Below are 23741 nucleotides of genomic sequence, written 5' to 3'. Positions count from 1 at the left end.
TCTCCATCATGTCACCTCTCACTCTCAACTTATATCCACCTCTCCATTCCCCTGTCACCCTTACATCTCTCACTTCCCCCTTCTCTGTACATCTCCATCGCCCATGAACCCCACCGACCCCTGTGCTACCTCTGACCCCGATCCCCCCTAGTAGCTCTCTCCATCCTCCTTGCACCTATATGTCCCCCATGTACCTCTTCGTCCTCTGTGCACCTCTCCATCCCTCTGCCCCCCATGCACCTTTCCATACCCCTTTTCCTCCTGCAGCTCTCCATCCCCCTGTCCTCTGTCCCTTCTCCTTTCTGTCTCCCTGTCCCCTTTTCACTTCTCTGTACCCCTGTCCCCCCTGTATGGTACTTACATAATACATATATATATATATATATATATATATATATATATATATATCTGCCCCTTACCTAAGCCTGGACTCTGGGCAGACAGCAACCGGAAGATGGGGTGGGCGGCAGGTAGCAGAAGGCAGTAGGGTCAGGTCACGGTGGGCAGAGAAGGTAAAGTACCGCGCTAGCATCCGCGGATGGGTCCTTGACTTCAGTCTCATTCATTGCAGCATGGGCGCTCCTGTTCAACAGCTCCCGGCGCAGGCTGAAACTTCGCACAAGGAAGTCAGCATTCACAGCCCACCACGGCTTTGCAGCGCCGGCGGATGTGATGGCTGTAACAGCTGTCACTGGGCGACAAGTGCCCCGGTGTCTAGCTCCGGACTTTACCTCTCTTAACCCCATCTATGGCGGCTGGCCACTTCTGTTCATTAGGAGGTGCCTGTGCACCCCCGGCACCCCCCGTGCGCACGCCTATGTGTATTCCTAATATCTTTAACAATGTGCCCCCCCCCCCCCTCCCACTCATTGTTAAAGATATTGACATCTTCAGGACACGCAGGCCAATCTGCCAATATTGCTCATGCACCCAGTGATCAGTGTGTATGCACAATATCTTTCATGATCAGCTCAAGGGAAATTGTTCACCAATATCTTTTGGCTTTCATATCGCTAGTATGTACAGTATGACCAATTTGTTTGTAGGACCTATTTGTGTCATGCTTAGAAGCAAATGGTCAATTGTCATTTGCTCCCAAATATTTCCAGATTTTCATTCCAACCAGCCAGATAGGAAAGATAATCTTCTAGTGTATATGGGCCTTTAGACCAGAAAGCATGCCTGAAAGCAAACATTAATGTGATAGCTATGTTCATTGTAATAATTTTGAGCAATAGGGCATCCAAAGCCCTGGGATGCCGGTGACAGCCCCAGGCTTCAGACCTGGATGGGTGAAGCCTGGGGCAGAGACCCCATTATTGGGGGGTCCCCACTCCCCCAGGTACCCCGTCCAAGGCTGACCAGCCACAGTGCTCATGGTTCGGCTGGCAGTGCCAGATTAAGGTGTAAATTGGCCTGGAGCTGAAAATTATCAAGGGCGTATTATGCTCAATAATATTGGTTGTGGCCAGCACCTAATAATGTGGGGGGCGTGACCAGTGTTCTGGTTGGGTGGTCTGCTCATGGGTGTGTCGCTATTTGTGTAAATACTTTCAACTAATAATTATATATGCCTGGAAAAGGCAGGGGGCTGGCATAGGAAAAATACAGGGAGATATATTGGTGGGTGCCCTTCAAAGGTGCACCCGCAGGATGCCGATGTCCTAAGATACTTGCGGGGTGAGGCGGCACTCCAGTCATAAAAAAAATACTGAAAGCCGAAACTTGGTAGACAACATTTCAGCACCTTTTATGTGGTCAACTAAGTTTACCACACCATATACTCCTTATACAAATCATGCAACACAATAGTAACCCTCTTATACTGTACTTGCCTCTTACACATTATGCCACATGGAATGAGCCAAAATTCACACTGACTAAGCCAAAATTCACACTATGGCACACATAATGAGTCAAAATTCATGTTATGCCACACAGATTAAGGCAAAATTCACAGTTTGCCACATGGATTGAGCCAAAATACACACTTTGCCAAACGTATTGAGCAAAAATTCACAATATGCTTCACAAATAGGGGTATTGCGCGGCAAAGGCACGCATTATAAATTTACACCATAATGCCCATTACATGTTATGCCACACACCATAATGACCATTACTTATTATGCCAAACACCATAATGCCTATTAAAAATTATGCTACATAAGTGCTGCTTACCTACATACTCATTGCCAGGGGTTCCATGCTCATTGCCATTTGGGATTACATGCTCGCGGTAACTGGGGGACAGCTGCTGCCGGGCACAAGTGACAGCTATTGACAGCCGGGCAGAGAGCAGGGGGCTGTACTCAGAGCACTGCAGGTCCCGGCTATTCAAAATAATACCCCTTTCACACCAGAAAATGCAGGGACTTATGGTCTTAGGATCATGCAAGGACATTCCTGGGCTGACCCCTTTAACATCAGCCTAGTCCCTGCATTATCTGGTGTGAGAGGGATAGAACCCCCCCCCCACCACCCCCTTTAACCAACCTGCTATATCTTCAGAACCAACTGACCCATTTACATGAGACCAGTATAATATTGAAGAACTTTTGAGTGGGCTTCTAATGATTTTGGTCTTGTGAAACTGGGCCGTTTGGTTCCAGAGAAATCTGCCCTCAAACATGGACAGCTGTGAAATTATATTTCAGAAATAAAAAAATTGGTTTACCCACAACATCTCTGGAACCAATTAACCCATATGGACCAGCCTGGTATTAGATTGAAGGCCCAGCGATTTGGGTTCAACTGAGATGAACCTCGAGCTTCAGTGATGCCAGATGGGGAACTGACAGCCTTTGGAACTGGGTTCGGGTCGGAATTAGCGGGTCCCATGTTATCCTATGGGGAAAACGTTCTAGATTTGCCAGGCAGTATCTCTGGTTCCCAGAGGGCTAGCGACACAGGGCTGGGCTTGTTGGAAAGCCCTGTTCCTCAGCTACAAAATGGGTCTATTTGGATAGTGGGCCTGGAGCTACATCTCCATCAGGTCTATTGTTAATCTGGCCCTGTCGGCCGGGGGAACATATGTAAAAAGTGTCCCCCGGCTGTGGCATGACACCGGTGCTGGTTTCAAAATATGGGGGACCCCAGATTTTTTGTCCCCCGTATTTTTGGAACAGGTCCAGCTCAATGAGCCCAGGGCTGGTTATGCTCAAGAGGGGGGACCTCACGACATTTTTTTTAACACAAATTCACACATTTCCACAAATTCGCCCGTTTTCATGACTAAAAATCACCCATTATCGCAGTTAATCGCACTTTTTACCCGGAATAATCACCATATGTATGTGACAGCAGGTCTCATGTGATGTATAGTACCAGGGACATCACACCAGAGCCAGTGAGACGCAGCTGCTGCATTAGCAGGCTTGGGTGGGATCACATGTGATATATTGTATTATGTGACAGTAGGTCCCATGCAATGCGTGGTACCGGGGACATCGCAGCTGCTGCATTAGCAGGCTTGGGTGGGATCACATGTGATATATTGTATGTATGTGAAAGTAGGTCCGATGCAATGTGTGGTACCGGGGACATCGCAGCTCCTGCATTAGCAGGCTTGGGTGGGATCACATGTGATATATTGTATGTATGTGACAGTAGGTCCGATGCAATGTGTGGTACCGGGGACATCGCAGCTGCTGCATTAGCAGGCTTGGGTGGGATCACATGTGATATATTGTATGTATGTGACAGTAGGTCCGATGCAATGTGTGGTACCGGGGACAGCGCACTGGAGCATGTGAGTTGCAGCTGCTGCATTAGCAGGCTTGGGTCGGATCAGATGTGACCTATTGTATGTATGTGACAGCAGCTCCAATGCGATGCGTGTTACCGGGGACATCGCACCTGAGCCTGTGAGTCGCAGCTGCTGCATTAGCAGGCTTGGGTGGGATCACATATGATATATCGTATGTATGTGACAGTAGGTCCGATGTAATGTGTGGTACCAGGGACATCGCAGCTGCTGCATTAGCAGGCTTGGGTGGGATCACATGTGATATATTGTATGTATGTGACAGAAGGTCTGATGCAATGCGTGGTACCGTGGACATCGCACAACAGCCAATGAGTCGCAGCTGGTGCATTATCAGGCTTGGGTGGGATCCCACGTGATATATTGTATGTATGTGACAGCAGGTCTGATGCAATGCGTGGTACCGTGGACATCTTACCGGAGCCAATTAGTCGCAGCTTGGGTGGTTCACATATGATATATCGTATGTATGTGACAGCAGGTCCGATGCGAAGTGTGGTACCGGGGACATCGCACCAGAACCTGCGAGTCACAGGTGCTGCATTAGCAGGATTGGGTGGGATCACATGTGATATATTGTATGTAAAATTCACCGAAGCCGTCCGCTCCCAGTGATTGTGCATGCGCATAATCACACATGCTCATGCACAAACCCCAAACTTCAGGGATGGGGCCAAATCGGCCCTTAAATGAGTTGGATGTAACTGGCAACATTTTCAGAATAATTAGCAGCTTAGCAGCTCTTCCAACACACCCATGAGGTGGCTGCTTAATGTCGGTTTTTTTTTTGGGGTGTCGCCAGTAGCCCTAATCCCCAGCTTGTTCACGTCAATTCCCTTCAGTTTCAAAACAGAAAACAAAGTATAAGAGGAAAACACTGTAAACGTGTAACAATGGTTGTTGGAACTGGAGGGATCAGTGACAAGTCTTCTTAAAAAATACAATATTTTTTAATTATTAAAACACTGTAAAAGTGTAAAAACTTTTGAACTTAAAAAAAAAAAAAACCTCACCGCTTTAGACCATTGATCTTACTTTTGGTTCTTCCACTTTGCTGGGGAGCCGTCAGTTAAGGTGGGAGAAAATGTCCAGGTCAAAGAGTGCTGTGCGGCACAGAGGGCAGATGTTGTTGTCCTGCAGCCATTCTGTAAGACAGGGAACATGGAAGTAGTGGTGACAGGGTGATACAGCCATTTCTGTACCTACCTCCATGTCCGAGATGCAGATGGTGCAGTGCTCTGTTTCCTCTCCATCCGCAATGGTGCGCCTGCTGTAGGTGGGGAGGCTGGGCATGATGAACCGCATGAGCCTTTCCAGCAGGAGGAGTTCTGCTCTCACTGCAGCTGCCTGATGGTCACTTGCACGGGGCTCATGTCCTCCTCTTCCTGACGATCGTCCAGATCTTCTTGCTGATCGACTCCCATGGTATGGTCTGCGGCGTCCTGACCTCAGCCATGTCCTTCTGGTGTTCTGGGTCCGTCTGGTGTTTCCAAGCAGCTGGGCTAACTCCCTTTGGCTCATTGTGGCTGTTGAGTATGGCTGCACAAATGACAAAAAAAAGTGAAAGAAAAAGCACAGATGTGATTATGCGTGGAGATCCTGTCTCTGGTGAATCAGTACTGGTGAAACAACCTGATCTTTGCTGGGATGTCTTCTCTCATGTGTGTGCAGCAGCTTCTACCCAGGAAATGCCAGTGCTGAGGCTTTATACCATGGAGGATGTGGCATGCGGGCGGCAGTTGGTGATGGTCATGCGGCACATCACATCTACAGTATATTCCACATCATCCTCTTCCCACTGAAATTACACAGGGGGACATGTGGGAAATCAGTGGGAAATGGCATGTTAGTGAAGAGGGGTCATTACACCAATAGCAGGGTGGTATGGGGTATCTTCCAAATCCATCTCAGTTCTGCTGCTGGACCCAGTGTGCTCAACTGTCATTGCTGCTGCCACCGATTGGTGATCTCTGTGGTCCCGGCTGCCAAACATTAAATAGTCTATCTATCTATCTATCTATCTATCTATCTCGAAGGTCAAGAAAGACTAAATTGTTGTTGCCATTAGAGACCGCTGCGTCCTGCTTTTTATATTGACGACAAGTCCTGTGAGTGCCACCATTGCCAGCATGTATATTGTGTAACTCCATGCTGCAAGGCACAGGGCAGTTACTAGTAGCGGGAGCTACGGGTACCATTGGTGGAGTGCCAGGCTCTTTCTGTGACTGATTTTTAATCAGACATATGTTTTATTGTGGGTTTCATTAGTTATTAAGCCACAGTCTAAAGCTTCTTTTTATTTATATTGTTTACAACCCACTGCTGTCCACTAGTGGGTGGACATGGGAGCAGTAATGTCACATGTTTTGGATAGCCAATACGATCCCGATTTAAGAACTGGGTAAATCTGAACCTGCACATCTCTAGGAAAAAAAAAAGGTGTTAAAAAGTGCAAAATATTGCAGTGTGGGACCCCAAAGCAGCCAAGCCTCACCAACCCAGGGGGCACAGGATCCCAAATTCATCCCTAAAATGGAACATTGTACACAATTGTATTTCCCATCAGATACACTTTCATATACAGTATGTGAATACTAGAGTCCACTACTAGTATGGGTCTCTAGTTATCCCTGGATGCCATCATCCAAGGATAAAAGTAATATTTTGATCATTATGGGGGAAATTTACCAATATGAAAAACCTAGTTTTTCGTATTGGTATTTCCCCTACGGCTGCATACGACTGTTTTAGTCGTATGCAAAGTCGTGTTCCGGAGGGGAAATTACAAAGCAGTCAGATACGACTGCTTTGTAACCCTCCGATGGTGTAACAATTCGTATTAGCGGCCGTATATACGGCTGCTAATACAAATTATTTCTAGCACTCTGCACGGATCAGTCAGATCCGTGCAGGCTGCAAGGTGTAAAAAAAATGTAAAAAAATAAATAAATGGAAAAAAAATCGGCGTGGGGTCCCCCCCACAGCCGAAACCAGCACCAGGCTGACAGAGCCTGGAGCCGGTAATTAAAAATCAGGGAACCCGACAAATAGGGGTTCCCTGTTCTTCCCTTCCTCTACTTCATCTTCAGTCTCCTTGACAATTTTGACACCTACTTCTGAACTGATGCTGATTTTAGTTCTACCAGCTATACCCCTATTTATACTGTATCTTTCAACACATCCTGTACGTTACCTTGTAATTTGTTTTTTTTTGTTTGCTATGTACGGCGCTGCGGACACTTTGCGGCGCCTTATAAATAAACGTACTACTACTACTTTTAACAACCAGCCCCAGGCTCCTACCACACACCGTAATGGCTATTACATATGATGCTACATAAGTGTAGTTTACCTACATGTTAATTGCTAGGGGTTTCATGCTTGATGCCAGGGTTTTTATGTTCGATACTAGGGCCTTCATGCCATGGGGGATGACATGCTTGGAGGGCTCAGGTGGACTCTGGGACAGCACAAACAGGGCTGGAGCACAGTAGCAGTGCACTTGCTATTAACATGCTGGGGCAGCATACTGGGCACACTGGGACTGGCTGGACATGGACAGGCACCAGCCAGATGTCAGACAACCTTGTAAATTTAAATGGTGCCAGGTGCAGCCCCAGCGTCCTTCAGTAGCTTCTGTGCATGTGCCAGCAGGATTAAGGCTCTGGAGGGCCCGGAGTACTTCAGACAGGGGGGCCCTTTGGACTAAAATCATAATACAAATAAATATATACTGTATTATACACATATATATATATATGCACCGCAGTCCCTCCTTCCCTGCACCTCTACATACCCCTGTCACCCATGCACCTCTCTCTTCATCCTTCCCTGCATATCTCCGTCCCTTTGACCTCTCACTTCCTCCTTCCCTGCATCTCTTTGTCCTCCTGTCACCTCTCATTTTCTCCTTCCTTGCACCTCTCTATCTCCCTGTAAACCTGCACCTCCCTGTTCCCCTGTACTTCTCCATCATGTCACCTCTTACTCTCAACTTATATCCACCTCTCCATTCCCCTGTCACCCTTACATCTCTCACTTCCCCCTTCTCTGTACATCTCCATCGCCCATGAACCCCACCGCCCCCTGTGCTACCTGTACATCTGACCCCGATCCCCCCTAGTAGCTCTCTCCATCCTCCTTGCACCTATATGTCCCCCCATGTACCTCTTCGTCCTCTGTGCACCTCTCCATCCCTCTGCCCCCCATGCACCTCTCCATACCCCTTTTCCTCCTGCAGCTCTCCATCCCCCTGTCCTCCGTCCCTTCTCCTGTCTCCCTGTCCCCTTTTCACTTCTCTGTACCCCTGTCCCCCCTGTATGGTACTTACATAATATATCAATATATATATATAGAAAATGTCCAAAATAGAGAGCACTCACCAGACTGTTGTTTGAAGATGCAATATAAAAGGTTTTATACATCACCAGTATTTTTAAGCACAAATAGTCAACGTTTCGAGCCTCTCTGGGCCCTTTGTCAAGACCAATACAAAGATGGTTCACAGCTCCCAAAGCGTTGGGCGCTTGGGGTGGATGGGGTGGGCGGCAGGTAGCAGGTGTGCGGGAGGCAGTAGGGTCAGGTCACGGTGGGCAGAGAAGGTAAAGTACCGCGCTAGCATCCGCGGCTGGGTCCTTGACTTCAGCCTCATTCATTGCAGCATGGGCGCTCCTGTTCAACAGCTACCGGCGCAGGCTGAAACTTTGCACAAGGAAGTCAGCTTTCACAGCCCACCACGGCTTTGCAGCGCCGGCGGCTGTGATGGCTGTAACAGCTGTCACTGGGCGACAAGTGCCCCGGCGTCTAGCTCCGGACTTTACCTCTCTTGACCCCATCTATGGCAGCTGGCCACTTCTGTTCATTAGGAGGTGCCTGTGCACCCCCGGCACCCCCCGTGCGCACGCCTATGTGTATTCCTAATATCTTTAACAATGTGCCCCCCCCCCCCCCTCTTACTCATTGTTGAAGATATTGACATCTTCAGGACACGCAGGCCAATCTGCCAATATTGCTCATGCACCCAGTGATCAGTGTGTATGCACAATATCTTTCATGATCAGCTCAAGGGAAATTGTTCACCAATATCTTTTGGCTTTCATATCGCTAGTATGTACAGTATGACCAATTTGTTTGTAGGACCTATTTGTGTCATGCTTAGAAGCAAATGGTCAATTGTCATTTGCTCCCAAATATTTCCAGATTTTCATTCCAACCAGCCAGATTGGAAAGATAATCTTCTAGTGTATATGGGCCTTTAGACCAGATAGCATGCCTGAAAGCAAACATTAATGTGATAGCTATGTTCATTGTAATAATTTTGAGCAATAGGGCATCCAAAGCCCTGGGATGCCGGTGACAGCCCCAGGCTTCAGCCCTGGATGGGTGAAGCCTGGGGCAGAGACCCCATTATTGGGGGGGTCCCCACTCCACCAGGTACCCCGTCCAAGGCTGACCAGCCACAGTGCTCATGGTTCGGCCGGCAGTGCCAGATTAAGGTGTAAATTGGCCTGGAGCTGAAAATTATCAAGGGCCTATTATGCTCAATAATATGGGTTGTGGCCAGCACCTAATAATGTGGGGGGCGTGACCAGTGTTCTGGTTGGGTGGTCTGCTCATGGGTGTGTCTCTATTTGTGTAAATACTTTCAACTAATAATTATATATGCCTGGAAAAGGCAGGGGGCTGGCATAGGAAAAATACAGGGAGATATATTGGTGGGTGCCCTTCAAAGGTGCACCCTCAGAATGCCGATGTCCTAAGATACTTGCGGGGTGAGGTGGCACTCCAGTCACTAGCATTTATTTTTAGCTGTAATTACCATCACTGACATCTTGAGCTTAGATTACATTCACTGCCCAGCCGGCCATGATACGAGATATGGGAATTCACTTATATATAATATTTCCTATCAACATATACTTGATTATTTCCTAGATCATGTTTAGTTTATATGAAAAACAGTAGACTCCACTCAGTTTGCTTCATAGACCCCATAAATCTGGTCTTTTGATATCTTTCTTCTAGAACTACTGTTGCACAAAGCCATCATACAAGTGTTTTTGCAGCAGCGTCTGTCTATGTGGAAGTAGTTTTATCTACACCATCTTGTCTACCCTAGATTACATCTGGAAGGTAATGTTTATCCCTTTTAATTGTTACAGACACATCCCTATATGGATGTTCTTTGAATATAGACCCTATAATTAGAGGTTTTTGTTCGATATCTCTCCTTTGTAGAATCACTATAGAAAAAAAAACCACCATATAGGTGACTTTACAGCAACTCCTTTCTATACGGACTCAGTCCCATCTATACCACCGTGTCTACCCTAGACAATATCTGGAAGGTAATGTCTACCTGCTTTACTATTTTTTATCCACACAGTAAAAACTAAAATATGGATGGGCATTCATTCTCTGAAACTCCTCCTATTTAGAAATTACGGTCGGTTAACCACGTAGACCGTGCATCCGATCCTGTTCCACTCAGTCCGGTTTTAATCAAACCTCTATCATTGGGCATGTGTTGAATCGATAATTTTGTGAAGGTAATATCACCGCGCCTTTTATCTTAATAGTATATATTAAATCCATGTAGTATATTAATACTCACCCTCCATCCTATAGATTCTTCATATCTAGAAGAATTTGGGACCAAAGGATCCTTAAAACTTTTTAAGTTGACACACATTCAAGGTATAATTTCCCATAGGAAAACATTTCCATCACTCATATTCTCATTTACACGTACTCCCTCCCTCCTGTTCATCTACCTTATGCTACTATTCTCTGATCCTCTAGATTGCGATCTCTATTTTATTGAGTTCCATCATACATTTTGAAAATATTTGAGGCATCCCCTTGTATTCTTCCATTGGTATGTACACAAAATTGGTAACCATGGACATGTTTATGTTACTCTTTGTATTGACACAGTTATATTTACGCTCGATATGTTTTTACCACTTGCAGTGTCTATTTTAAAACCCCTGATGAAGTCTTTCTAAAGACGAAACGCGTTGGGTTATATCCGTCTTCAAAAGAACTGAGACACCACACGTTTTTATCATAAACGTTTTAAATAAAATATGTTAATTTTTCAAAAAATGTTCTGATCATTTACATACTTGACTCGAACACTGTACTTAAGGTGGTGGAAATCTTTGGCGCTCTCTATTCTCTCTACTAATAATTATATATGCCTGGAAAAGGCAGGGGGCTGGCATAGAAAAAATTCAGGGAGATATATTGGTGGGTGCCCTTCAAAGGTGCACCCGCAGGATGCCGATGTCCTAAGATACTTGTGGGGTGAGGCGGCACTCCAGTCATAGAAAAAATACTGAAAGCCGAAACTTGGTAGACAACATTTCAGCACCTTTTATGTGGTCAACTAAGTTTACCACACCATATACTCCTTATACAAATCATGCAACACAATAGTAACCCTCTTATACTGTACTTGCCTCTTACACATTATGCCACATGGAATGAGCCAAAATTCACACTGACTAAGCCAAAATTCACACTATGGCACACATAATGAGTCAAAATTCATGTAATGCCACACAGATTAAGGCAAAATTCACAGTTTGCCACATGGATTGAGCCAAAATACACACTTTGCCAAACGTATTGAGCAAAAATTCACAATATGCTTCACAAATAGGGGTATTGCGCGGCAAAGGCACGCATTATAAATTTACACCATAATGCCCATTACATGTTATGCCACACACCATAATGACCATTACTTATTATGCCAAACACCATAATGCCTATTAAAAATTATGCTACATAAGTGCTGCTTACCTACATACTCATTGCCAGGGGTTCCATGCTCATTGCCATTTGGGATTACATGCTCGCGGTAACTGGGGGACAGCTGCTGCCGGGCACAAGTGACAGCTATTGACAGCCGGGCAGAGAGCAGGGGGCTGTACTCAGAGCACTGCAGGTCCCGGCTATTCAAAATAATACCCCTTTCACACCAGAAAATGCAGGGACTTATGGTCTTAGGATCATGCAAGGACATTCCTGGGCTGACCCCTTTAACAACAGCCTAGTCCCTGCATTATCTGGTGTGAGAGGGATAGAACCCCCCCCCCACCACCCCCTTTAACCAACCTGCTATATCTTCAGAACCAACTGACCCATTTACATGAGACCAGTATAATATTGAAGAACTTTTGAGTGGGCTTCTAATGATTTTGGTCTTGTGAAACTGGGCCGTTTGGTTCCAGAGAAATCTGCCCTCAAACATGGACAGCTGTGAAATTATATTTCAGAAATAAAAAAATTGGTTTACCCACAACATCTCTGGAACCAATTAACCCATATGGACCAGCCTGGTATTAGATTGAAGGCCCAGCGATTTGGGTTCAACTGAGATGAACCTCGAGCTTCAGTGATGCCAGATGGGGAACTGACAGCCTTTGGAACTGGGTTCGGGTCGGAATTAGCGGGTCCCATGTTATCCTATGGGGAAAACGTTCTAGATTTGCCAGGCAGTATCTCTGGTTCCCAGAGGGCTAGCGACACAGGGCTGGGCTTGTTGGAAAGCCCTGTTCCTCAGCTACAAAATGGGTCTATTTGGATAGTGGGCCTGGAGCTACATCTCCATCAGGTCTATTGTTAATCTGGCCCTGTCGGCCGGGGGAACATATGTAAAAAGTGTCCCCCGGCTGTGGCATGACACCGGTGCTGGTTTCAAAATATGGGGGACCCCAGATTTTTTGTCCCCCGTATTTTTGGAACAGGTCCAGCTCAATGAGCCCAGGGCTGGTTATGCTCAAGAGGGGGGACCTCACGACATTTTTTTTAACACAAATTCACACATTTCCACAAATTCGCCCGTTTTCATGACTAAAAATCACCCATTATCGCAGTTAATCGCACTTTTTACCCGGAATAATCACCATATGTATGTGACAGCAGGTCTCATGTGATGTATAGTACCAGGGACATCACACCAGAGCCAGTGAGACGCAGCTGCTGCATTAGCAGGCTTGGGTGGGATCACATGTGATATATTGTATTATGTGACAGTAGGTCCCATGCAATGCGTGGTACCGGGGACATCGCAGCTGCTGCATTAGCAGGCTTGGGTGGGATCACATGTGATATATTGTATGTATGTGAAAGTAGGTCCGATGCAATGTGTGGTACCGGGGACATCGCAGCTCCTGCATTAGCAGGCTTGGGTGGGATCACATGTGATATATTGTATGTATGTGACAGTAGGTCCGATGCAATGTGTGGTACCGGGGACATCGCAGCTGCTGCATTAGCAGGCTTGGGTGGGATCACATGTGATATATTGTATGTATGTGACAGTAGGTCCGATGCAATGTGTGGTACCGGGGACAGCGCACTGGAGCATGTGAGTTGCAGCTGCTGCATTAGCAGGCTTGGGTCGGATCAGATGTGACCTATTGTATGTATGTGACAGCAGCTCCAATGCGATGCGTGTTACCGGGGACATCGCACCTGAGCCTGTGAGTCGCAGCTGCTGCATTAGCAGGCTTGGGTGGGATCACATATGATATATCGTATGTATGTGACAGTAGGTCCGATGTAATGTGTGGTACCAGGGACATCGCAGCTGCTGCATTAGCAGGCTTGGGTGGGATCACATGTGATATATTGTATGTATGTGACAGAAGGTCTGATGCAATGCGTGGTACCGTGGACATCGCACAACAGCCAATGAGTCGCAGCTGGTGCATTATCAGGCTTGGGTGGGATCCCACGTGATATATTGTATGTATGTGACAGCAGGTCTGATGCAATGCGTGGTACCGTGGACATCTTACCGGAGCCAATTAGTCGCAGCTTGGGTGGTTCACATATGATATATCGTATGTATGTGACAGCAGGTCCGATGCGAAGTGTGGTACCGGGGACATCGCACCAGAACCTGCGAGTCACAGGTGCTGCATTAGCAGGATTGGGTGGGATCACATGTGATATATTGTATGTAAAATTCACCGAAGCCGTCCGCTCCCAGTGATTGTGCATGCGCATAATCACACATGCTCATGCACAAACCCCAAACTTCAGGGATGGGGCCAAATCGGCCCTTAAATGAGTTGGATGTAACTGGCAACATTTTCAGAATAATTAGCAGCTTAGCAGCTCTTCCAACACACCCATGAGGTGGCTGCTTAATGTCGTTTTTTTTTTTGGGGTGTCGCCAGTAGCCCTAATCCCCAGCTTGTTCACGTCAATTCCCTTCAGTTTCAAAACAGAAAACAAAGTATAAGAGGAAAACACTGTAAACGTGTAACAATGGTTGTTGGAACTGGAGGGATCAGTGACAAGTCTTCTTAAAAAATACAATATTTTTTAATTATTAAAACACTGTAAAAGTGTAAAAACTTTTGAACTTAAAAAAAAAAAAAAACTCACCGCTTTAGACCATTGATCTTACTTTTGGTTCTTCCACTTTGCTGGGGAGCCGTCAGTTAAGGTGGGAGAAAATGTCCAGGTCAAAGAGTGCTGTGCGGCACAGAGGGCAGGTGTTGTTGTCCTGCAGCCATTCTGTAAGACAGGGAACATGGAAGTTGTGGTGACAGGGTGATACAGCCATTTCTGTACCTACCTCCATGTCCGAGATGCAGATGGTGCAATGCTCTGTTTCCTCTCCGTCCACAATGGTGCGCCTGCTGTAGGTGGGGAGGCTGGGCATGATGAACCGCATGAGCCTTTCCAGCAGGAGGAGTTCTGCTCTCACTGCAGCTGCCTGATGGTCACTGGCACGTGGCTCATGTCCTCCTCTTCCTGACGATCGTCCAGATCTTCTTGCTGATCGACTCCCATGGTATGGTCTGCGGCGTCCTGACCTCAGCCATGTCCTTCTGGTGTTCTGGGTCCGTCTGGTGTTTCCAAGCAGCTGGGCTAACTCCCTTTGGCTCATTGTGGCTGTTGAGTATGGCTGCACAAATGACAAAAAAAAGTGAAAGAAAAAGCACAGATGTGATTATGCGTGGTGATCCTGTCTCTGGTGAATCAGTACTGGTGAAACAACCTGATCTTTGCTGGGATGTCTTCTCTCATGTGTGTGCAGCAGCTTCTACCCAGGAAATGCCAGTGCTGAGGCTTTATACCATGGAGGATGTGGCATGCGGGCGGCAGTTGGTGATGGTCATGCGGCACATCACATCTACAGTATACTCCACATCATCCTCTTCCCACTGAAATTACACAGGGGGACATGTGGGAAATCAGTGGGAAATGGCATGTTAGTGAAGAGGGGTCATTACACCAATAGCAGGGTGGTATGGGGTATCTTCCAAATCCATCTCAGTTCTGCTGCTGGACCCAGTGTGCTCAACTGTCATTGCTGCTGCCACCAATTGGTGATCTCTGTGGTCCCGGCTGCCAAACATTAAATAGTCTATCTATCTATCTATCTATCTATCTATCTATCTATCTCGAAGGTCAAGAAAGACTAAATTGTTGTTGCCATTAGAGACCGCTGTGTCCTGCTTTTTATATTGACGACAAGTCCTGTGAGTGCCACCATTGCCAGCATGTATATTGTGTAACTCCATGCTGGAAGGCACAGGGCAGTAACTAGTAGCGGGAGCTACGGGTACCATTGGTGGAGTGCCAGGCTCTTTCTGTGACTGATTTTTAATCAGACATATGTTTTATTGTGGGTTTCATTAGTTATTAAGCCACAGTCTAAAGCTTCTTTTTATTTATATTTTTTACAACCCACTGCTGTCCACTAGTGGGTGGACATGGGAGCAGTAATGTCACATGTTTTGGATAGCCAATACGACCCCGATTTAGGAACTGGGTAAATCTGAACCTGCACATCTCTAGAAAAAAAAAAAAAGGTGTTAAAAAGTGCAAAATATTGCAGTGTGGGACCCCAAAGCAGCCAAGCCTCACCAACCCAGGGGGCACAGGATCCCAAATTCATCCCTAAAATGGAACATTGTACACAATTGTATTTCCCATCAGATACACTTTCATATACAGTATGTGAATACTAGAGTCCACTACTAGTATGGGTCTCTAGTTATCCCTGGATGCCATCATCTAAGGATAAAAGTAATATTTTGATCATTATATGTCTTGGGACACTTGTAATGCCCCCACACAAGGTTCCATGTGATCTAGTCTCCTATTCAATTAGGCTTACATAAGCAAAATTAAAATAGAATTCGCATGCATTTGATCCAGGTGCGTGGACCCGTGTAATTGAAATCAAATAGAAAAGTAGACTGTGTTGGCAAGACTATATCGTCCAAATCGAGTGCTTTCGCTTTGCTGTGCGATATGATCCTGATCGAATTTGGATCAAATAGCAAATCAACTGCACCATGTACACACCCATTAAAGGTGCCTTGGGTGGGTGGTACAGGATTAAAACAAATTATTTATGCTCAAAGTCATAGGCAAAACCAGTGCTGGTGCCTGCCAATCATAAAATATGTGGGCAATTAGAACCACCACTACGTAACTAAACCTAAGGGAGACAGGTACGCACACTTAATAAATAAAAAAAACATATTACATTGATAAGAAGCTTTTGGACTAGGGGTGTCTTAAAAAAAGGCTGATACTCTAGTACCCTTTCACACTGCAAACACACGTCAGACCATCCAAACCTGGTCTGGCACTTTTGTATTAAAACCAGGTTGCCTACGATGCAGAGGGCAACTTAGGTTTAATCCTTCTTATACCTCTTTCACACCACACAAATAACCTGGGTCCAACCCAGGTTGTTGCCGGGTCACTGTGCAGTGTGAAAGGGCCTTTTAAAAAAATCCCTACTCCACACCGCTATGACTTCTGCATCCCGTCTTATTGCTGGGTCACTATGGACAGCTTCGCCCCGCATATGCCGGGTCACTTCCAGGTCGGACCCCTGTCCAAATCCCAGGTGCGATGTGATAAACAAAAGTCGAATTGCTGGGTTTGTCAACCTGGGTTATAAGCTGTGAAGCTTTCACACTGTACCTGGACTGGGATCATTGGATAGACATTAACTAGGTCGAAAAGCATTAGGTCGACATCACTAGGTCCACATGCATGAAGGTTGACACGACTGAAGGTCAACATGGGTTATTCCGACAGGGCATTAGGTCAACGGAATGGGATCATTCGTCAGACTGCAGTTAGGTCTACACCATTAGGTCGACTTGCATTTAGGTCGACCTGACTGATGGTCGACATGGGTTAGGTCGACAGGGTCATTAGGTCGACAGGTATAAGGTCGACCGGGTCATTAGGTCGACAGTGAAAAAGTCGATATGGTTTTGTTTTAAAAAAAAAAAACATTTTTTATTTTTATTTTTTCAAGCGTCGACAGAGTCAACATAGCACCGTGTCCCCTCGCATGGCTCGCTGCGCTCGCCATGCTTCGGGCACATATCAAAGTCGACCTAATGACCCGGTCGACCTAATGACCCTGTCGACCTTCAGTCATGTCGACCTAAATGCATGTCGACCTAAATGCAGGTCGACCTAGTGGTGTAGACCTAATGCTTGTAGACCTAAATGCTGTAGACAATATGACCGTATCCCAGGTCAACATGGGGAAGGTTGACATTCAAAAGCGGACCTCAAGTCAATGCAACATATACATCGACAGCGTGTTGTGCCACCCTCCAGTGGCCGGCACCCATAGGCAATTGCCAAAAGCTGCCTAGTGGTAGCACCGGCCCTGAGCTTGTGTTAACTATTTTCCTAGATGCTTTGAAACTCGTGTGCGTTAATTACTTACCTTTAAAAGCATAGTCTGCTGTGAGCATTAAGGCCTATACACACTAGAAGATAATTTTTTCAATCTGGCTGGCTGGAATGAAAATCTGGAAATTTCTAAGAACAAATTACAATCAACCGTTTGCTCCCAAATGCTGGAAAATGGACAAAAGCAGTTATCTGCATAAAGGCCCATACACACTAGAAGATATTGGCATCAATCTCATTCAGAAATTGGCTTCTGAATGATATTGATAGCAATATCTTCTAGTGTGTATTCCTAATATCTTTAACAATGTGCCCCCCCCCCCCCCTCCCACTTATTGTTAAAGATATTGACATCTTCAGGACACGCAGGCCAATCTGCCAATATTGCTCATGCACCCAGTGATCAGTGTGTATGCACAATATCTTTCATGATCAGCTCAAGGGAAATTGTTCACCAATATCTTTTGGCTTTCATATCGCTAGTATGTACAGTATGACCAATTTGTTTGTAGGACCTATTTGTGTCATTTGTGTTAGAAGCAAATGGTCAATTGTCATTTGCTCCCAAATATTTCCAGATTTTCATTCCAACCAGCCAGATTGGAAAGATAATCTTCTAGTGTGTATTGGCCTTTAGAGTTTGCTGGGACTCTCCCCCTTTGATGGACACTAGTAGCTTGTCTCTCCTCTTCCCAGAACCAGAGATATCAGCCTTCCAGCAGCGGGTTACTGCTCCAGCTCCACACACCTGGTATGTAGTTTTATATACTCGTTGGCAGATTGCGCTGCCTCCTGAAATCTGATCCCCTAGTCCCCAATACCATATGGTAGGTGGGATTCTCTAGTTTTTAATTCTATTAAAATCTAAGAAATCTATTTCCAGGAACTGGAGATATCTGCAGTCAAGCAAGCTGTCCTCCCACCAGAAAATTATGAATAATAAGCCCACGCCACTATACACCCCTCCTCTGCGTATTAAACATCCTCTACTACCTTGGAAGTTATGTATCAGGACCCCTTCATTCAGCCCAATGCCCCCTTCTCCCACCATCTGTGCAGTAAAGGGGTAATTAGTGGAAATTACTGATCCAGGCCCTACATGCTGAGCGGTTGATATAATACCCACTACCACCCGCGGGACATCAAAGATTCCCCCACCCCTACTGCTGGAGGATCGGTAGGGGCCGCAATACATTGCTAGTCCCAGGGGTCTACACTGCTGTTGACGCCCCTGTATGTATATATATGTATTATTATTATTTATATACATTTGGTCTATCTATAATACTTTAACTGACTCGGCATATACTGGGTCACCTAAGTGTCCATCTCCGTGCTTTGCTCCGCCCCTCTGGAAACCCCCTTCTGAAAATCCTGCGTTTGCCCCTGCTGCAGTGCACATGGTTTTGTCCATCTAATAAGGACTTTGTCAGAAAGAGTGAACTAGAATAAGGCCCTAAGCGTTGCCACCTCCCGCGCCCATGATGACGCGTCGACTCCCCGCCTTGCCCTCAGATGACGTCAGTGAACCGGCATTATTGCCGGTTCACTATGGGGATGTGAACATCCCAAAAGGAAGGTTCGCACTGGGACTGACCCTTTTCAAAGTCCCAGTGCGAACCTTCATTTTGTGATTTCAATACCGACCTATGTTGACATAGACACCAAAAAACATGAAAAACTCATGTCGACTTTTTCTATGCCTACCTTTTCACCATGTCAACCTTTTGACTGGGGACCAATAGTAATCGACCTTATGACTGAAAACCTAGACATTGTAAATTTAATATACTAAACCTGATAAGAGGTATTGCTAGAATTGCTAGAGGCAAGGAGGTATTTATAAGGGTGTGCACAGCATTAGGGTGTGCCTCAGAGGCAGAACTCTGGGAGGCAATGGAGTCATCTGCCGCCGGGCTCCTGCTCCCAAGGGGGCACCTCTCCTCCCCTGCAAGTTTGAATCAGTTAATTGAAAGCAGTTGATATGGCTAATGTGGTTGACTCCCCCTTCTAACAGCATTTTTGCAAATGTCACACCCTGTATTAGATCCCATGACCTTACTGGAGACAGACACCTTACTGATTGAGCTATTTGAGGGGGCACCAATACTTATCTTGCCTCCGGGCAACTGGGATGTACTTACGCCACTAGTGTGCCTGTGCACCCCTAACACTCAATGGTAATAAATTCACAGCCTTGCAAGTCCACCAAACCCTGCCCAGCGAATACCGGGCAACCCGACCCCCCTCGCATCGTGTGTTTGCATGCAGGGCCTGTGAATGGATGTTTAACATAAACATCCATTTGCAGCCGGTGGGTGAACACCATTGAATGATGTGGAACGTGCATGCATATCTAAGTGACTCTCGGGTCACGTAGATTTGCGTGCACCCTCGAGAGGAAGTGATATCAGCTGCCTGCCCCCGACACCAATGCCACGGGCCAATTACCATGGGAACGCCCAGCATTTACATAAGAACGCACATGAAATGCTGGGCGTTCTCATGGGCACGACTATACGCCACCACCCCACGCCCCTGGCAGCCTTAGGTCTGTTCGCCGAGGCCGCACACACCTGGCATATGTACATGCACAGAAATTACTCTGAGATTGCGGATACGCCCACCATCGGTCCCTGTGCGAATGTATTGGTCCGTGCGAAAGTACCAGAATAACCCCCTATGTGCGCACACGCCTATGGTCACAGATGTCAGCAGCATTATCTTTTACAATGTCCTGTAGTCTAGTGTATGGGGCTTTAAGTAAAGGTGGTATACTGAGGGCCAGATGCACTATGCTTCACAAGTGATAAAATGGAGAGTGATAAAGAGCCAGCCAATGACATGGCAGGTTGGAGCTGATTGGCTCGCTGTTTATCACACTCCATTTGATCACTTTTGAAGCTTAGTGCGTCTGGCCCTGTATCTTTATCAGTGGCGGCTCCTACCTCTTTCGGGGAGGGGGGCTGCCTCTGGCCGCAGGCACCCCCCTCCCCCTGTCACCGCCGCCGTTGCCTCTTCCCGTCCCCGGCGCCTGTCCTATGATGCCAGGCGCCGGGACTAGCGCATGCGCAGTACAAACATATGTACTGTGCATATAAGTTACAGGCACCGGGACCAGTGTGTGCGCAGTACCGATATAGGTACTGCACATGCACATTTGCCCGGCAGCCCGCAACAAGGCGTCCCGGAGGGAGGTAACACCTCCCAATGGGACTGCCTTTGTGACTGGCAGGTCGGACTTCCAATAGGAAGTCACTGCCAGTCACAGTGAAGCCAATGCAGTCGGACTGCATTGGCTTCACTACAGTGGCGGATGTTACCTGCAGGGCTGCAGCCCTGCAGCCCATAGGTAAAAACCGCCACTGATCTTTATGTCTAATTCTACTTTGTAAAGATTTTATACATCTAAAGGTGCGTACACACGGGCTATACATTTCAGCACCTTTTATGTGGTCAACTAAGTTTACCACACCATATACTCCTTATACAAATCATGCAACACAATAGTAACACCCTTATACTGTACTTGCCTCTTACACATTATGCCACATGGAATGAGCCAAAATTCACACTGACTAAGCCAAAATTCACACTATGGCACACATAATGAGTCCAAATTCATGTTATGCCACACAGATTAAGGCAAAATTCACAGTTTGCCACATGGATTGAGCCAAAATACACACTATGCCAAACGTATTGAGCAAAAATTCACAATATGCTTCACAAACAGGGGAATTGCGCGCCAAAGGCACGCATTATAAATTATATTTCAGAAATAAAAAAATTGGTTTACCCACAACATCTCTGGAACCAATTAACCCATATGGACCAGCCTGGTATTAGATTGAAGGCCCAGCGATTTGGGTTCGACTGAGATCAACCTCGAGCTTCAGTGATGCCAGAGGGGGAACTGACAGCCTTTGGAACTGGGTTCGGGTCGGAATTAGCGGGTCCCATGTTATCCTATGGGGAAAACGTTCTAGATTTGCCAGGCAGTATCTCTGGTTCCCAGAGGGCTAGCGACACAGGGCTGGGCTTGTTGGAAAGCCCTGTTCCTCAGCTACAAAATGGGTCTATTTGGATAGTGGGCCTGGAGCTACAGCTCCATCAGGTCCATTGTTAATCCGGCCCTGTTGGCCGGGGGAACATATGTAAAAAGTGTCCCCCGGCTGTGGCATGACACCAGTGCTGGTTTCAAAATATGGGGGACCCCCAGATTTTTTGTCCCCCGTATTTTTGGAACCAGGTCCAGCTCAATGAGCCCAGGGCTGGTTATGCTCAGGAGGGGGGACCTCACGCCATTTTTTTAACACAAATTCGCACATTTCCACAAATTCGCCCGTTTTCATGACTAAAAATCACCCATTATCGCAGTTAATCGCACTTTTTACCCGGAATAATCACCATATGTATGTGACAGCAGGTCTCATGTGATGTATAGTACCGGGGACATCACACCAGAGCCAGTGAGACGCAGCTGCTGCATTAGCAGGCTTGGGTGGGATCATATGTGATATATCGTATGTATGTGACAGTAGGTCCGATGCAATGCGTGGTACCGGGGACATCGCAGCTGCTGCATTAGCAGGCTTGGGTGGGATCACATGTGATTTATTGTATGTATGTGACAGCAGGTCTGATGTGATATGTGGTACCGCGGACATCGCACCAGAGCCTGTGAGTCACAGCTGCTGCATTAGCAGGATTGGTTGGGATCACATGGGATATATCATATGTATGTGACAGCAGGTCCGAAACAATGCGTGTTACCATGGACATCGCACCGGAGCCTGTGAGTCACAGCTGCTGCATTAGTAGGCCTGGGTGGGATCACATGTGATATATATTGTATTTATGTGACAGCAGGTCCGATGCGATATGTGGTACCGCGGACATCACACCAGCACCTGTGAGTCGCAGCTGCTGCATTAGCAGGCTTGGGTGGGATTGTCAATTGGGATGCAATATGTCCTTTTGTTATGCGATAAATCCTATGAAAAGTGTTGAAATCGCATGTATTTGACAACAGGTCTGATGCGATAGGTGGTACGGCGGACATCGCACCGGACCCTGCGAGTCACAGCTGCTGCATGGGTGGGATCCCATGTGATATATTGTATGTATGTGACAGCAGATCCGAAGCAATGCGTGGTACCAGGGACATCGCACTGGAGCATGTGAGTTGCAGCTGCTGCATTAGCAGGCTTGGGTCGGAACAGATGTGATCTATTGTATGTATGTGACAGCAGCTCCAATGTGATGCGTGGTACCAGGGACATCGCACTGGAGCATGTGAGTCACAGCTGCTGCATTAGCAGGCTTGGGTGGGATCACATGTGATATATTGTATGTATGTGACAGAAGGTCTGATGCAATGCGTGGTACCGTGGACATTGCACAACAGCCAATGAGTCGCAGCTGGTGCATTATCAGGCTTGGGTGGGATCCCACGTTATATATATTGTATGTATGTGACAGCAGGTCTGATGCAATGCGTGGTACCGTGGACATCTTACCGGAGCCAATTAGTCGCAGCTTCTGCATTAGCAGGCTTGGGTGGTTCACATATGATATATCATATGTATGTGACAGCAGGTCCGATGCGAAGTGTGGTACCGGGGACATCGCACCAGAACCTGCGAGTCACAGGTGCTGCATTAGCAGGATTGGGTGGGATCAGGGGCGAATTTAGGGGTCAGGCCGCCCCTAGGCACAACATTTTTGTGCTCCCCCCCCCCCAATTTTAATGTAATCATATATGTATATACATTGTTATTTATATATATATATATATATATATATATATATATATATATATTTCATAAAAATGTAACTGTAGCCCACCTTAATATTTTTTTTAAGCCCTCTGGACTGCGCACTGTACGGAGGACTCGGATCGAGGCACTTATTAGTACAGTGATTAGCACAGTGTCTCCGTCAGTCTCTCTCTGGCTCACACACTGTGATGAGCATAGGGAGGATCTGCGCGCCGCTCAGCTCAGCTGCTGGATACACAGCAGCCAATAGACTGTGTGTGTGTGTAGAGTAGCCAATGGGTGGAAGCCGGCAGCAGTGGGCCTGAGCCATTTCCGGACGTGCAGGGGGACCGTCGGACCCAGCCACCAGAGGTGATGTAATGTGCATGGCAGAGTGGGTGGGCAGTGGCGGGTGACTAGTGGCGCTGCCGCCTACATATAATTCATCTATGCGGCGGCGGCGCTCCTCCCTTAATTGGTGCCGCCCTGAGGCCGGTGCCTTACAGGCC

The sequence above is a fragment of the Crinia signifera genome, chromosome 8, assembly GCF_055691185.1.
Source record: "Crinia signifera chromosome 8, ASM5569118v1, whole genome shotgun sequence".
Taxonomy (NCBI): Eukaryota; Metazoa; Chordata; class Amphibia; order Anura; family Myobatrachidae; genus Crinia; species Crinia signifera.
The sequence above is the reverse complement of the archived record's forward strand: the minus strand, read 5'-3'. Positions refer to the sequence as shown.